This window comes from Triplophysa rosa, linkage group LG22, assembly GCF_024868665.1.
Source record: "Triplophysa rosa linkage group LG22, Trosa_1v2, whole genome shotgun sequence".
NCBI lineage: Eukaryota > Metazoa > Chordata > Actinopteri > Cypriniformes > Nemacheilidae > Triplophysa > Triplophysa rosa.
The window spans coordinates 5,339,688-5,356,965 of NC_079911.1; the positions used below are offsets into that span (position 1 = coordinate 5,339,688).

Below are 17,278 nucleotides of genomic sequence, written 5' to 3' on the forward strand. Positions count from 1 at the left end.
ATGCAACTAAGCAAACTCTGTAACATGTAGAGTTGCCACTTTCAGTGTGCCATATTGAGGTGAAAAACACCAATTTAAACACCAGTTCAAGGACTTTAATTCATACATGACAGCTTGACATTAAAATGAGGTTTAGAATAAGTTTAACAAGACCCTAATTATTTAGGTATTTACTGTATAAAGATTTGTTCTTTATGATGCATTTATTTAGTTTACTTTTATTAAGTAAATACATCATATAGATGGAAATGTTATAAATAGGCCCTAATAATAACAACAACGTTAATTATTTATTTTAAATCATTTATCTATTTACTTTTACCCGTCTAATAATGTCTTGGTAATAAGTATCTGTTTCATAAAATAGCTAAAGGTAGTAGTATGGAATGGGCTATCATATTAGGCTAATTGAAAACATAAATAGGATATCAGCAGGAGATGTCATCTCCCGCATGAGATAGTACTGGTGCAGTTTACCATCACTGACAGACCCGCGGATCATTCTCTATTACAACTTTGTGAATAGACAGATGTTGTCTTTCAGACAAACTCAACATTAAAATGCGACGCTTTCTCACCATATCCCATTGCTCACACTCGTAAGTTACATTCGCTGAAGACAGAGAGCCGCGATTCCAGATACGTGGACAGTATGAATCCGCGGCGCTTGCTTGCGCATCCAGTGTAAAAGCACAAAAACGCCAACGAACAAGTGACATTTTTATGTCATATGAATAAACTGTTTTTAAGCGTAATGCACCGCAACAGTATAGTGACCTCCAAATGACAGTTACGCCAGTGCATGCGCGAGTCTCATTTTGCGTTTGATCACTGACCACCGACATTAGAAACACTGAAGAGCGATCACGCGCAGTCGCGCATCACAATGAAATACGATTAATGATAACGGTCGCATTAAAAACTCACGCAGGCCAGGGAATCATTATTTATACAGCCATGAAAAGATTAATGCAGAACTTAAAAACATACAACCACTGAATGAAGAGAAAGAGAGATGCGCTTGCAAAACTGGACATTGATCAGGCACAATATATTTGTCTCTCCATTTTCGTATTAGCCTACTTTCGGGGATCGACAAGTAACGTCTCAAAGATCGACCAGTCGATCGCGATCGACGGGTTGGCGACCACTGCTTTAAAGGGATAGTTCACCCCAAAATTACAATTTTGTCATCAGTTACTTGCCTTTAAATTGACATGTTTTACTCTGCTAAACACAAAGGATGATATTTGGAAGAATGTCAGAAACCAAACAGGTCTCATCCTCCATTGACTCCCATAGTATTTATTTTCCCTACTATGAAAGTAAATGGGGGATGAGATCTGTTTGATTACTGACATTCTTCCAAATATCTTCCTTTGTGTTTGTATACAGGTTTGGAACAACCTGAGGGTAAAAGATGACCGAATTTTCATTTTTGGGTGAACTGTCCCTTTAACCACCTACAAGAATTTTCAAGCAATTGGCGCTATTAACTATAAACCAAAATGCTGACAACCGTTTTGTGGGAATAAATTTGAATGCTAATTCAGTGCTGGATTATTTCCTCTTGATAGAATCCCTGCAGCTAAAGGGCAGTGCTATTTTATAATGATGGCATACCTGACCTTTACAGTTGCTGACAAGAGAAAATCAGGGTTCGGCCTGCAGATTTCTCTTGATATTCCTTGAGCATAGTTGCAGAGTTTTAGTCCGACTGGTTTGTCAATCCCATCGGCTTTCAAGCGATGGAAACTGATGCTTTGGAATGATGATAGTTCACGTGTTTACAAAGGCCTGAAACAATGCTGCACAATACTGAAGGGCGTTTGCCGTTTTTGTTTTCTTCAGAAAGAACGTAACCTGACAAAAACAGGTTTATCCTGAAAAAGCCATCATTGATGGGAAACAGACAATAGAGAATGTGTGACTCCAATTTATCTCTGTGCCGAGTTACAAGGCCTTATGGCTCACGGGCAAAAGATATTCTCACTTTGTGCGATATTAAATCTCAAAGTTTAAGTAGCAGTCTGATAGTAGATTATGACAGTCCTTATCAGTTGAAATTTATAGCACAGACAGCGTCAGCTTGACATGTAGCCCACAGTCGAGCTAATCTTATCTGGAAAGCAGTCTTTTCTCCGGGATTCAACGTGAAGCGCCGTGTGGGAGACATCGTCTGAAAGCACTAATTGAATTTCACTTTACAGAAGATCCTGCGTGGCTCTTCGCATTTGTGTGGAGATTAGACTCATGACAAAAATATAGACCTCGTGTATACAAATCCGATTCCAAAAAAGTTGGGACACTGTACAAATTGTGAATAAAAACAGAATGCAATGATGTGGAAGTTTCAAATTTCAATATTTTATTCAGAATACAACATAGATGACATATCAAATGTTTAAACTGAGAAAATGTATCATTTTAAGGGAAAAATAAGTTGATTTTAAATTTCATGGCATCAATTCATCTCAAAAAAGTTGGGACAAGGCCATGTTTACCACTGTGTGGCATCCCCTCTTCTTTTTATAACAGTCTGCAAATGTCTGGGGACTGAGGAGACAAGTTGCTCAAGTTTAGGAATAGGAATGTTGTCCCATTCTTGTCTAATACAGGCTTCTAGTTGCTCGACTGTCTTAGGTCTTCTTTGTCGCATCTTCCTCTTTATGATGCGCCAAATGTTTTCTATGGGTGAAAGATCTGGACTGCAGGCTGGCCATTTCAGTACCCGGATCCTTCTTCTACGCAGCCATGATGTTGTAATTGATGCAGTATGTGGTCTGGCATTGTCATGTTGGAAAATGCAAGGTCTTCCCTGAAAGAGACGACGTCTGGATGGGAGCATATTAGGGCTGCAGCTATCGATTCTTTTACTAATCGAGTATTCTACTGATTTTCCATCGATTAATCGGGTATTCGGATAATAAGTACTTTTTCTTTATTAAAAAGCAATACTAAATATACAAGAGAAAATAAGACAGGTCTCTTAAAATGAGTAAAACAACTAATTTGTTTCCTTTTTAGAACAATTTTTAGTTTTAGTTTTTATTGCTGAAATAGTATACATTAATATCTGTGAAAACTAAACCCATTTAGTACATTCCATTGCCATATTAAATTCAAAATGCAATATAATACAAATATATAAATAAGAAACATGAATAAAAATGGAAATAATAATTTCAAACAATAGCCTATGACTTTTATTTTGGCATGTTGTCAGAAGACGCTTATTTTTTAGTATGTCTGTTTCTTTACTCAAACAATAACATGTTTGTGAAATAAACTCTCAGCGCAACTCTGGAGGTGAAGTTCATGTCCTCATTCAGCGCAGACGCAGACAAATTCATGAGCATCACGCGTGTAGCACGTTAAACTGTGCAGTTCATTCACTCAGACACACAGAACAGACAGATGACATGTGTAAATAACAGGATTCGGCGTCCACTAGTCCGCATCTAGTTTGATGGACTCAATGCAGCCGGAAAACAAGTTTCACTCGCAAAATAGACTAAAACTAAGTAAAATATCAGTTCACCGTTTCAATAAGCTATTAGGGCTGTGACGGTGACAGTTTTTTACCACCGCGGTGGTAATAGACAAATCGACCGTGCGGTGGTTGAGAAATGTATATTATTTATATAAATAATATTTATATTATTATATTTGCGTGTAGCAACCACATGACGAGTGGAAGAGAAATATAGACCTTATTTAAATACTTGAAATTGTTAAATAATTGAAATATGATATCTGAAATAAATGAGGATGAAACATCCGTCAATGTTTAACGCGCAAATCCATCAGTGAAACGGCACACTACAGCATATAAAACATTTAAATAAACATCAGTAAATAATGAAAACTTAAATGATATAAGAAAGCTAAATACTAAATAAAAAAGCTCTTGTTGCAGTAACTTCAGTCAGTGGCGTATTAACCCTTACAGTCCTTAACAATTCCATTTGAAACAAACTGTTTAAACCTACATTGGCTTTCCTATTCAGATTGCCATAAAAACTTTACTTTTTCCGACTCGTTGATGTGAAACTTACTTGTTGACATTGTCCAGATTAAAATGTGTACAGCTGCACTAAATGCGCGTTCAGAAGATGTGCACAGGAGCGCAAATGAATAGATGTCTCTCCGCAACCGCGGCAAAACCTGCGCGCGCTCCGACACTAAGCAAGCGGGTCATAGCCAGTTTTGATTTTACGTATCTGTTCATTTCACAACAAGATCCATTGCATAACCCGCAGAATAACCTAGGTTTTGTCGTGCAGGCCTGCGCTCGAACGCACCAACGGAAACGTATGCCAATAATTTCTGTTAATTTAAAATCTTTTAAATAAAACCATCCACAACTGAAAGGCTACAACTAGCAATCGTTATCGCAACTCTCATATTTATTACACCTATATTTGTCAGAGTGATGTGCACTACCGCCAGTGGCAGTTCGCCACAGTCATGGCACTTTACCACCACGGTGGTGCGGTTGTTACGGCAACCGTCACAGCCCTATAAGCTATCAGTTATTTATCAGCATGAGAAATACATGTGAGCGTGTGAACAGACTAAAATGCATGTGTCTCACGGTGAATGCATGAGACTTGAGAGCCCTGTAACATGAATAGAGTTTAGCGGGCTGTGCGTCAGTAATAACGGTCCGTGAGGAAACGCAGTGCTCCGTGTGTACTGTAGTTAAATGGATTAAACGAGGCTTCGAGGCAACAAAAATTGCCTCGATGATTTTTTGTATTCGAATAACTCGAGTTACTCGAGGAATCGTTTCAGCCCTAGAAGGTATAATCTAAATGATCAGAATTGTTGATATACAGAGTCCCATTGGAAGCTGCATGCCACACGCACTCATGCAACCCATACCATCAGAGATGCATACATCAGAGGCTTCTGAACTGCTTTATGATTTTCACCAGTTGAACTGTAACACCACCATAGCACCCTCTGACTCGCACAGACTTTGAATGTGCTGCAAAGAGGCTAACAACCGAGGGAGAACTTTGTCATTTATCTCGCCGTCAATCTGTAATAAATCATCAATAAATGCATCTAATCTGAATGACACATAGTCATTTGATGCATGGTTATCGACTTCATTGGCTAAATGCTGTAACTCTCTAGCTAATTGTGCGCCCGCCATAGTTACTTAACGTTATACACGAAGCAAACGATCAGTGAGTGACGTGACGTTAGTCCAAAACAAGTCAAGAGTAATCGATCAAACGCTTCAATCTACGCTGAACCAATAGTAGGCAAGACCAACCCATCTAATTATCATACAAGACACAGAAAAGTAAGAATAAATTCAAGAATAAATAAATAAAAGTGGAAATAAATACATGCGATAATAAATAAATATAAAAATAAATAAACATATAAATAAATAAATGTAAAAATAAAAGGAAATGATAAATAAAATAATCTAAAAATAAAAAATAATAATAATTAAAAATAATTAAAAATGGACACAAAAAATAACAAATCAATTTAAAAAATGAAAAGAAAAGTTAAAGCTAAGATCAATAATAGCTAAAACAAATTTTTTTTTTTATCAAACCATTCATTCCTGTATTTATTTTCATATTATTACATTTATTCGTTTATATATTTATTTATTTATACATTCATTTATTTATAATTTTTGCAGGTTTAGTCCTCCATATGCAGCTACTATCACTTGACGCAAAAAACAGCGGTGGATGGCGTTATGGTTATATCGTCATTTTTATCGTTATCGCAACAAATACCAGAAATTATCGTGATAGAGTTTTAGGGCCATATCGCCCATGCCTATTATGCACTGTAGATGATGATAACTTAAAACTCTTTGCAATTTTTCTCTGAGAAACTCCTTTCTGATATTGCTCCACTATTTTTCGCCGCAGCATTGGGGGAATTGGTGATCCTCTGCCCATCTTGACTTCTGAGATACACTGCCACTCTGAGAGGCTCTTTTTATACCCAATCATGTTGCCAATTGACCTAATAAGTTGCAAATTGGTCCTCCAGCTGTTCCTTATATGTACATTTAACTTTTCCGGCCTCTTATTGCTACCTGTCCCAACTTTTTTGAAATGTGTAGCTCTCATGAAATCCAAAATGAGCCAATATTTGGCATGACATTTCAAAATGTCTCACTTTCAACATTTGATTTGTTATCTATATTCTATTGTGAATAAAATATAAGTTTATGAGATTCGTAAATTATTGCATTCCTTTTTTATTCACAATTTGTACAGTGTCCCAACTTTTTTGGAATCGGGTTTGTATATAGACCCGCATTGCAGTGCATGATGGGATTGCTTTCATAGCATACTGTTTTTGGCTATTAATTTCTTGTTTTCTGTCTTTCAAAGCTTGATTAGTTTGTAATCCTGGCAGAAAGCAGATAAAATAAATGGCCATGGCCTTTTATCTTTATGAGGTGGCCATTATTCCCTCGAGATGGGGACAAATGTGTTTTTCTAGATAATTGAGTGCGCAGTGCTTTCATGTATCATAGTAGCTCACAGAAGAGTGTCGTTATTGATGTTTGAATTGGAGCTCTGTACATTGATTACATTTCTACTAATGCTTGCGTTTTAGTGCAGCTTGATCAATGCATAGCACCAAGAACCTCCTAAACGTCCGCACTCCCATTTAGATCGTCAATGAACTGATCCGAATGCTATTGATCTTATTTTAATATATGTAAAGTAGGGATGCTCATTTCGGTTAATTTCCCTAACCGAGAACCAACACTCCTTATCCAAACATTAACTGTTAACCGATAAGATTCTAATAATAAACTGGAATTAAAAAAATACATGCTGCGTCTCATTTCGAAGGCTGCGTCCTCCGGAGGTCGTGTTTGTCCGCCGCATACGCCTTCGCATGCGACATTCTTTGCATGCGACAAGTCTGCGACATGAGGACGCAGACTTCGAAATGAGACACAGCTACAGTTGACGAGGGTCTGAAACACGTTAAATATACAAACATTTTTTTCACAGATTTATTTTAACATGCAAACAGCAGCATAACGAATACATCAACAACAGCACCTGCATTCACATATTATCACATTTTCACGAACTTGCGGCGTTTTGTACAATGGAGAAAAACTAAAATAATATATAAATCCAAAGCATAAAATAAACAGGCAAGAAAAAATGTTTAAGTGTTGTGGTGACGGTCGGCACGGATGTCTCGGGAATGAAGAGATAATGCCTCAGGAAGCGCGTCACATTTTCTTTCCACCAGCCAGTCTTAGCTAAACATACAGGTGCTGGTCATATAATTAGAATATCATCAAAAAGTTGATTTATTTCACTAATTCCATTCAAAAAGTGAAACTTGTATATTATATTCATTCATTACACACAGACTGATATATTTCAAATGTTTTTTTCTTTTAATTTGATGATTATAACTGACAACTAATGAAAATCCCAAATTCAGTATCTCAGAAAATTAGAATATTACTTAAGACCAATACAAAGAAAGGATTTTTAGAAATCTTGGCCAACTGAAAAGTATGAACATGAAAAGTATGAGCATGTACAGCACTCAATACTTAGTTGGGGCTCCTTTTGCCTGAATTACTGCAGCAATGCGGCGTGGCATGGAGTCGATCAGTCTGTGGCACTGCTCAGGTGTTATGAGAGCCCAGGTTGCTCTGATAGTGGCCTTCAGCTCTTCTGCATTGTTGGGTCTGGCATATCGCATCTTCCTCTTCACAATACCCCATAGATTTTCTATGGGGTTAAGGTCAGGCGAGTTTGCTGGCCAATAAAGAACAGGGATACCATGGTCCTTAAACCAGGTACTGGTAGCTTTGGCACTGTGTGCAGGTGCCAAGTCCTGTTGGAAAATGAAATGTGCATCTCCATAAAGTTGGTCAGCAGTTGAACAGGGCAAGGATGACTAAGAAAGATAAAAACTAAAAAGTGTATTCGTCGTGGGACTAAAATTAAGACTAAAATTAAAAATAGCTGACAAAATTAACACTAGTTAAAAGCAGTTGTTTTTGGTTTGTTTTTGATACGTGTTGTTGGGTGTTAATGGGCCTTTTCCTTCCTTCCTTCCCTTTATTTAAAGGGGTCCTATTTTGCCTATTTTTCTTTATAGTCTTTATTATGTTTATAATGTGCTAAACAATGGGTGTTCATGTTTCGATTTTTAAAAATGCTTTATACATTTTACACCGTCATCTCGATTCTCAGAAAACAGGCTGTGATTGGTCAAGTCCTTCCTTCCTTCCTTCCTTCCTTCCTTCCTTCCTTCCTTCCTTTCTTCCTTTATTCTTTCCTCTTATTTGTCTTTTTATCAGTTCTTTTTTCATTCCTACATCTTTGCTTTTGTTTTGTTTTGTTTTCCTTTCTCTTATTTTTCCTTTTTTTCGTTTGTTTCATTCTTCCTTCATTCCTTTCCTCTCCTCTTGTTTGTCTTATGTTTTTCCTTACTCTTATTTTTCTTTCTTTCTGTTATTATCCGTCCTTTTTCCTTCCTTCCTTCCTTCCTTCCTTCCTTCCTTCCTTCCTTCCTTCCTTCATCCTTCATCCTTCCTTCCTTTGGTTTGACTTTCTTATTGTTTTCTTGTTCACTCTGTCTTTGTATTATTCTTTCATTACTTCCTTCCTTACTTGCGTTTATCTTTATTGTTTTACATTTTTATTCTTCCTTCATTTGCTTAATTAACTTTCCTTTTTTATCTTCCTGATCTCAATGTCCCTCTTCAATGTCTTTATCTTCCCCACCCATCCTGTCCTTTGATAAACGGTGCTGTAGGGCTCATGAGCACAGTCAGTGCGGCACAGTGCCATGCAGATTAATTTTCTATTGGCGAGATTAGAGATGGACCAGTGTCTACGTCTATTGTCTCCCGGCAAAAATAATTTTCAGTGATGTATTTATCATCAAACAATAAAGCGTGCTGTTCCTACGGAAAGCCCCGTGCAACACCACTGACAGTTAAGTCTTGGCCTGATGCCCATTGACGGAGGTGAAGCATGAAACACACGGTTGGTCAATTTCAAGAGTCCTCTGTTGAATCCATCGAGTGCCCACTAGAGACTGACTGCTAAATTTAGAATGGGAGAGAATGAGTTTCTGTTTACAGACCATTGTCTTGCCTACAGGGATGATTTTTCTTTTGAATGGAACCTATTGTGATAAAGAACAGTTTCTCATTTGCCAAATCCTAATCATGGGCCAGCAGTGCAGCGTTTGGGTATCATACCATGGGTTGTCACAACGTTCTCTGATGGAAATGTATTTTCTATAGTAGATGGTCACTCCAGCAGCACCAGCTGGAGTTATTGTTTACAGAGCTGCCGGGTCGCGTCATTTACCTTTCCGCCTCCGGCAGCATGTGCAACTCTGTCCCCACGCAGCGTGATGAAGCATGATCACGAGAACATGAGTTCAGAACCGTTGCGTTATCTCCTTCTCACGGTCTGTATCTCACACGGTGCGATGAACAACAACCAAAGGGTCAGTGCGATAAAGGGAGTGCTAGTGTTTGTACTCGCTCGATGGAGACCAGCAGGATGGTAGACAGATTCTACCACGCACGGAGTGCTGGGAGGTGATGTTCAAAAGCAGCCCACCCCATGCATTCAAACGCACAGGCAGGAGCATTAAAGTGCGTAGTCTGTTACAACCATTAACTGTCTCACTCCACGAGCGCTTTGCTTGTAGTTTTGTACTTTATTTGAGCCAAAAAAAAAAATTTCTCCAAAGAATACCATCGCTCAGTGTATCATTCCACATTTATTTTCACCACAATTGTCTGTGAACAGACTGATAAATGTTTTTCTTTCTCTACAGGTCCCGAGACACCAGCGTCTGTCTTCTGTGAGCAGGTGCTGGAGAGGACCGGAAGTAACTGTTGACGGTAGGTGAACTCTTTCTCAAGCTTATCTGAGGGGGTCAGGCTAGTGCGAGATGCATAAATCAGTAGTGCTTGAGACCACCGAACCCCCTCGGGTCATCCGTCCACTGTGATTTAATTTGAGAACATGCTTGGCTATAGTATAGAACATCCAAAAAATCTCCATCATTCCTTGCTTTGGGAATGTTTAGTCCGGGGTAGTCAAGTCACTGTGGCCCCTGGGTTTAAACCCCCTCCTGCTCAAATGTAAAACTTGAATGCAGTCCAGGTCGCTCTGAAAAAATGCATCCGCCAAATGCGTAAATGTAAGAAATCATTTGCTCTCGCTATATATGACCCTTTGGGGTTAATGGTGCATGGATGTGTTATTAAGAGCGTTTTATGGCTTTCAAAAAATGTAAAGGGCTGGGGCTGGCCCAAGATTGTTTTGTTTGACTGTAACCTGGAAAGTCCATCAGGGCACTTGGACGGGTTCCTGTTGGACGCTGTGGGGGATTGTGAGTTTACACGCTTGTTTCCGTCTTAGCCATCCACTTTGGATTCTGTATCGGAAAGAAGCTTTGCATGTGAACGATAATTTGTATGCGGAGCTGAAATACATGTTTTATTTTTCAGTCATGTTGATGTATTCATGCCGCCTTAACTTTGGGTTTCATCCTTACTGATAAGTGTTAAACACCTTTTAGAGACCAAACACAGTCTATCGGCAAAGTAATGGCACCACTTTGTGTCCACAAAGGGATTCATTGACTCATTTTCGGTTCAACCATCCGCTGGCACAGATAAAGGCAATTTATCACGGCTGTTAAGTTAGAATTGCGAAGTGAAGTGCTCGGAGCAAAAATAACAAAGTAGTGGTGGTGGGTGGCATTGATTTTGTCTTGTCCGATGCCAAAATTAACCACTCAGACATTGTAATGTTTCAGGTCTGCCGTCTTTGGCTCAGTGTGCTTCTGTTGCTTAGTTCAGGAATATGTTGCCGTTCCAAATTCTCTCTGTTTTTGGGGATTTTTTAGCTGGTTGGGGACCTATAAAGCTGGGCAGGTCAGGTGAACACTTAAACCTGTTCTCCCTTAAATCATTAGGAATGTAGAATAACAAAGCAACCTTCCGGTCGTCTGACACAATCCGGTGCCATCTTTCTTGTACCCTCCTGGGTTGCTATTCAGACCGTATCCGAAAGCCCCAGCCCCACGCGCTGACACACATGCTTGCGGTACGGCCGATCCACGTGGGTGTATTCCCTGGCTGCCTCTCATATTCCTGCGCGCTCATCTCTCTCCATCAAACACACAGACTCTCTTTCGCCGCAGTGTCCTTGAAAAAGCTGTGACTTTGGCAGCCTGCGTCTCTCGCTGCGGTTTCAGTACATCTGCCGTTTGAATGTAACTAATGGTCATTTTTTGCCACATTCATGCATCCTTTATTTAAAAGGTGTTTATGTTCTCTTACTGCATTTAGTGTAATTTCAATGAATTTACAAAAATGTTCTTAAATTCATTTCTTACTTCGTTCATCACTAACATTGGGAAAGAACACTTGGAGAAATATTTTTAATTTATTAACATTTTGAATTTGGTGGCGTTTGTGGCATCATGGGATAGAAAAGTATTCATCCGGTGCATACAAATATATTTTCCAACTACTGTTTTTTTGCATACTGAGTTTTCCAATGTACAGTTCGCCTACTATACAGTATGAAAGTATACGATTTCAGTTTATTCTACACTAAAAACCCTAGTAACCACCCTGATCACCCTAGCAAGTGCCTAGCAACACACTTCTGATTCAGTTAGACTGCATTTTTAATTTCCTTTTTTTCTTTTTTCTTTTCCTTTTTCGTCAAACCACACAACGCGATTTATATATTTCTTGAAAAAGAAAAATGTCTCGTGAGGTTCAGACATGATTTTGCAACCTGTCCAAAAAAGTGCCTTATCTCTTTAGGTTTCTCTCTCTTTCTGTCAATCCCTGTCAAATACTTTGTGCCACTATATTCCACTGTGCAGCTTTTGTGTTCTGCCAGTTTTTGTTGTTGCTCTTTCTCGTCCCCCCGGTCTCATATCTGTTTTTCATCATTGTCTGATGCGTTTGAAGTCAGTCGAGCAGGTATGTCTTGAACGTCTCTTCAGTGGAAGACATAAACATGAGCTGTGACTCAGAGAGGCGAACGCTTGCCACAAGCTGCTTTGGTTTCTGATTAAAAACGATCGACTGCTGAGACTCACAGAGTCACCAGCCGTTCCTGATGAATACAGATAAACACAGATATACATGAGACATGCGCGTTTGCTTAGCCACGGGCTGTTCCAACGGCCATTTCTGGTCGGTGTGTTTGCTCATACTGTACACACACAAATATGAACAATTGAATCTAATTGACTTTTTAATTAAATGTATTGTGCATGTTTAATCTGTGCATGTTGTCTTAAAGCGACAGTTCACCCAAAATGAAAATTCTGTCATGTACTCGGCCTCAGGTTGTTCCATACCTGTACAAATGTCTTTGTTCTGCTGAACAAAAAGGAAGATCTTGGGAAGAATGTTAGTAGCCAAACAGATCTCGTCCCCCATTGACTCCCATAGTATTTATTTCCCCTACTATGGCAGTAAATGGGGGATGAGATCTGTTTGGTTACTGACATTTTTCCAAATATCTTTCTCTGTGTTCACCAGAACCAGGTTTGGAATCTGAGAGTGAGTAAATGATGACAGAGTTTTTATTTTAGGGTGAACTTCCACTTGAAAATGAAAATTCTGTCATTTACACGGCCTCCTGTCATTTCAAACCTGCATGACTAAATTTCTTCTGCAGAACACAAAAGATATTTTGAAGAATGTTGGTAACAACAAACCAATGGTCCCCATTGACTTGCATTGGTTTTGTGTCCTTATAGAAGTCAATAGGGACCACCAGTTTTTGGTTACCAACATTTTTCAAAATATCTTCTTTTGTGTTTTGCAGAAGAAAGAAAGTCACACAGATATAAAATGACAACACGGTGAGTAAATAACAACAGAATTCTAATTTTGAAGTTGAACTATTCCTTTAAAAAATATGCTTGCTTGCTTGTTTCATAGTACGTCATGGACATGTTTGTTCATTTTTTTCTGAAACTGTGTTAAATGCGTTGAGCCTTCAATCTTATTCTCTCTGGCTGAAGGTTGCGTTGGGAGTGTTTGTAATGCTGAAATTGTTGTTAGATTGAGTTTCTCTTGTGTCAGTTATCACACAACGCCTCTGTTTCCAATCTCTCACTGCAATAAGACCCGTTCTGTGTGTCTGCGTCTCCTTTGTCTGCATCTCTCTCTGTCGCTCTCTCCTCCTGTCTTCCATTCATCCCTCTCCGGGAATCACGGAGCTGCTGCTGGAAGGATGTAGCCATGACGACAATTCCTGCGGGATGATCCCGGCACAGAGCCTCACTTTTTTTTGTCCATTTTAGCATGCGATCTCTGTCTGCCTCTCTTGCTCTCGTTTCTCTTTCTTTGAGTTTTGTTGACTTTACGAATCTTGGTGCATATAAGCATTAGTACTAAAAAGTAATGAACTTGGTACTGGTGTTATATAATTTTGTTAATCTTGGAAATATTTCATGTGGGGTATCAATGGAATGAATAACCGCAGCAGTGACATAAAGTCATCCAACAGCAATGGTAAATACAACATGACACAAGCCGCATGAAAACTATGATAAAAATCATGGTTATCACATAAAAATGAATTTTGGAACTTCTCCTAAATACATGTACAAATATTACCGTTGTATTTAGGGTTGGGCTGATAGACATCATCCATCACCGATAGTTTTACTGTATATAAATTAAGTAATTTAAATAAAATGTTCATATGAAATTGAAATAAATTGAAAAAATACGTTTTAATTTCAAATAAAATAAAATAATAAAAACTCAAATTAAACTTAATAACAAAATTATATAAAAAAAAATTCAATGCAATAAATAAAATAATAAAATGAATAAAAATAAACACAGGTAAACATATGTCATGTGAGCTTGACATTTATAGTGTCAAGCCAGAAAACCAGATAAAGGTGGAATGACCAGTGAACATACGACCCTGGGAGTAGAGAATCTCTCCGATAAGCCATTCATAAACAGAGCAGAGGCAGTCTAATGCATTCATTACAGAACACTCGGTGCCGGACCATGAGCACTCTCAGTAATGCAGGATGAAAGGTGATGAATATGTAAAGACTAGAGTAGTGTGTTCTGGATATAAGGTCAGGGGTCAAAACTGCAGCTTGGAAAGGAAAGACACACATACAGAGAGAAATGAACACATCCTCCTGTCTCGTCTGTACGGCTGGTACAACTGCGGCCCCTGAGGTCAATGAACTCAGTTAGGAATTCAGCACTTTGCTGAGGCGAGCTGTTTTTCACCTCCTTACACACAGCGGTCTCCCATCACGCTCTATACACACACATAGAGCTCATGAGCATCAACATATTTGTATAATTTTTTACCATGTTATTGAAAATTACAGCCATATAAGATGTTTTGATCAAACAACACTGCTGATGACTGAACTCCACTTGCAACATCATGTGTGCATCTGTGTTCAGTGTGCAAAATAAGTGTGTATTGTGGTCATGTGACAAATGATGCGAAGTCATGTGACTGACTACGGTTTGATATGTTTATCAGCACACTCTTTACACAATAGTAGGCACACACAAACCCAACATAAACCTCTCCACACCAGTGAACTTTAGGGCCTCAGGCATGAATTCCCCGTCTTTCATGTACACAGTGTTGGGAGGTACAAGATGTGCACCTGAGGTCATGAAAGCACACATGTGGACGTTACAATAAATGCACACGTTCTGTCAGCCTTGCTAACCTGGGTAATACTTGCATTTTGTGTTTTATTTTAAATAATATTATCAATACTATTTCTATGTCAAATTCATATTAGTTTCTTTTCAGAAGTCACTTGGTTAGTTTAGTTGGTTAAAAAGTAATAAATTTTTTTTTTAATAAAAACGTTTTATTTAAATAAGCAGTGAGATCAACCTAATAATTTAAAATCAAAGGGTGACGGGGCTTTTTTCGGTGGCTCCCCCTCGCTTATGGGACCCTCTTCCAATGCATATAAAAACTTCCCCGTCTGTGGATGCTTTTAAATCGAGACAGAAGACGTATATTTTTGGTATGGCTTTTGTTTCTGACCAAAGTTTTTTCAGCTTTTAGTTTTATCATTATTAAAAAATATATATTTTGATTTTGTATGAACTTTTATTAAAAAAGAAAAACACTTTGTTCAACGACAGTTGTTTTAAATGTGTTATAGAAATAAAGCTTGTATTGTGTAATTGAGTTGTTTTAAATCTAAAATATGGAAAAGGTTTATTAAATTTATTCTGTCAGTCTATAGATGCACCTGACAGAACTGATGCAAGCAACAATAACTCCGAAAACGAAAAAAAAAACTTAAATCTAAAACTTAATTGTTATTTCCAATTTGACGTTAGCTTTTTGACTTATAAAAACAATTGTGAATTTTTTTAAATTTCTGATTTGAAAACATTTTGATTACAATCTCTTCAGGGTTTTTTTTCATCTGTTTTTTGTGTTTGTTTTTTCATGAATATTTTTTAATTATAGCATTGTTGATACCCAAAAATCCATTAATGCTTCCTTTTCATTTTTTAAAAATACTAAACTTGTAATGGTTGCCCCTAAGAACCCAGACTGCTGAATTTGTGTTTTAGAGACATGCCAAAAATTCATGTTCGAGATCGGAGGGCTCAGAGGGAGATGCGCTCAAACAAAAAAGAGCAAGATAAACAAATCTGAGCAAAGGAGAATGAGGAGAAGCAACCGGGAGAGACTAGCGCTGAAATATTTACAACAGCACTTAGTCGAATTGACCGTAGACTGCATGTCCCAGTGCATTGTGCGCTATGCTTACCGCTGGATACTGAAGCGTGTTGGAGGAAGAGATGGAGTTATTCAGAAAGAGAGAGAAGGTTTGTGCTAATGAATTGGTGTTGTCAAGTAACATGCCCAAATTGACCTGGAATGAATGGATTCAGTGATCTGCTGCGACTTGGCAGCTGAAGGTTATGCGGCGGATACGAGTGCACAAACCCAAACTCTTTACCCAAATTCCTCTTTTTACACAAACACACATTCCGAGTTTGTTCCGCACCATCGCGCCATCTTCACAAACAGAACTCCAGAGACATTTCTGCCCGGGTCACACACGCATACACATGCGTGCTGGAGATGCAGTGTTGTGTAGCAGGGTGCAGCGTGCTGGGTTGATTTCAGCACGAGCAGATGGTGCTCATGGTCCCGAGCCATGACGGCTCAAGGTTGGATGCGGCTCGACCGACGAGCTGTGGCAGAACTCCGCCCTGCGTGTTAGCGTGAGCCTGAAAAGAGAAAGAGAGGGTGAGAGGAGAGAGCGATGTGACCCTCATGCCGTTATATAAGGGTCCTTTTAAGAGGTTATATCATGGCTAACACGATTTGTTTTGCTTTTTTAAAAATGAAAGAGTTCAATGTACCATGTTGATTTATTTAAGGGCAGTCGTTTTTTAAATGGTCGTGCTTCAGGATTTCACATCGCTTAGCAGCGGGCGACCAAAAGTGTGGTCTTGTTTGTGTTGCTAACCTAACTATGCCGAATTATGTGGTCACTCGCATTTTATTATTTGCATTTAGTATTTTTATTTCTATTTATTTCACTTGAATTGTGAAATCTGCTGTTTGGTCACAATTCATTTCAATTGAATCTGAATTGTTAATTCACGTTGTAAATTAATATATTTGTACCATTTCTTAAGAAAAACTGAACAAAAATGTTAAAATAATTATAAATAGTACAAGTGTAATCATATTAAATTAATTTTTTTTATTGCTCCTTAAAATAGTGAAAGAATTGTTCAAGAATTGAAAGGAATCAGCCTTCCATACATTCTAAACCACAACGTTATAATGTACCTGTACATGCAGGGGGAAAATTCGGACTGGGTTAGATTTTCTGCGTTTTTCGCATCCGTAGCATCTTTTCACTTGCTGCTGTCCACCCCATGTGTGTGACTGTGCGCACGCGTGTGAATGTGTGATTGTGAGTGTGTGTGCGAGCCCCGCTTTTGATACACAGATACAGGGCGGCGCTAACAGAGACTGCACGATCGGCTAAAATGTTACTGTCATTGATTTTTATGTAAACAAATGTAACATGCAAATGTAAACACTATGGCGATATATTGCATCGTCAAAAACTACTGACGTCAAGTTTATATATCGCACGATAAGTCGATAAATTGACTATCGCGACAGGCCTAGTTGTCATGCATCGTCTCTTTTAGGTCTGTGTGAAGGAAACAGGACGATAAAGATGATTT

At 38.5% G+C, this 17,278-nt stretch overlaps 1 protein-coding gene across 6 annotated transcripts in view; it reads left to right on the forward strand.

Moving 5' to 3' along the window:
• Positions 1–17,278, forward strand: part of strbp (spermatid perinuclear RNA binding protein) — a 117,344-nt gene that overhangs the window by 27,059 nt on the left and 73,007 nt on the right. For all 6 annotated transcript variants that reach the window (XM_057320599.1, XM_057320602.1, XM_057320603.1 and 3 more), the window contains exon 2: positions 9,835–9,901. The gene's annotated coding sequence lies outside the window, so the exon portion shown is untranslated. The remainder of the gene's footprint in view (positions 1–9,834; positions 9,902–17,278) is intronic.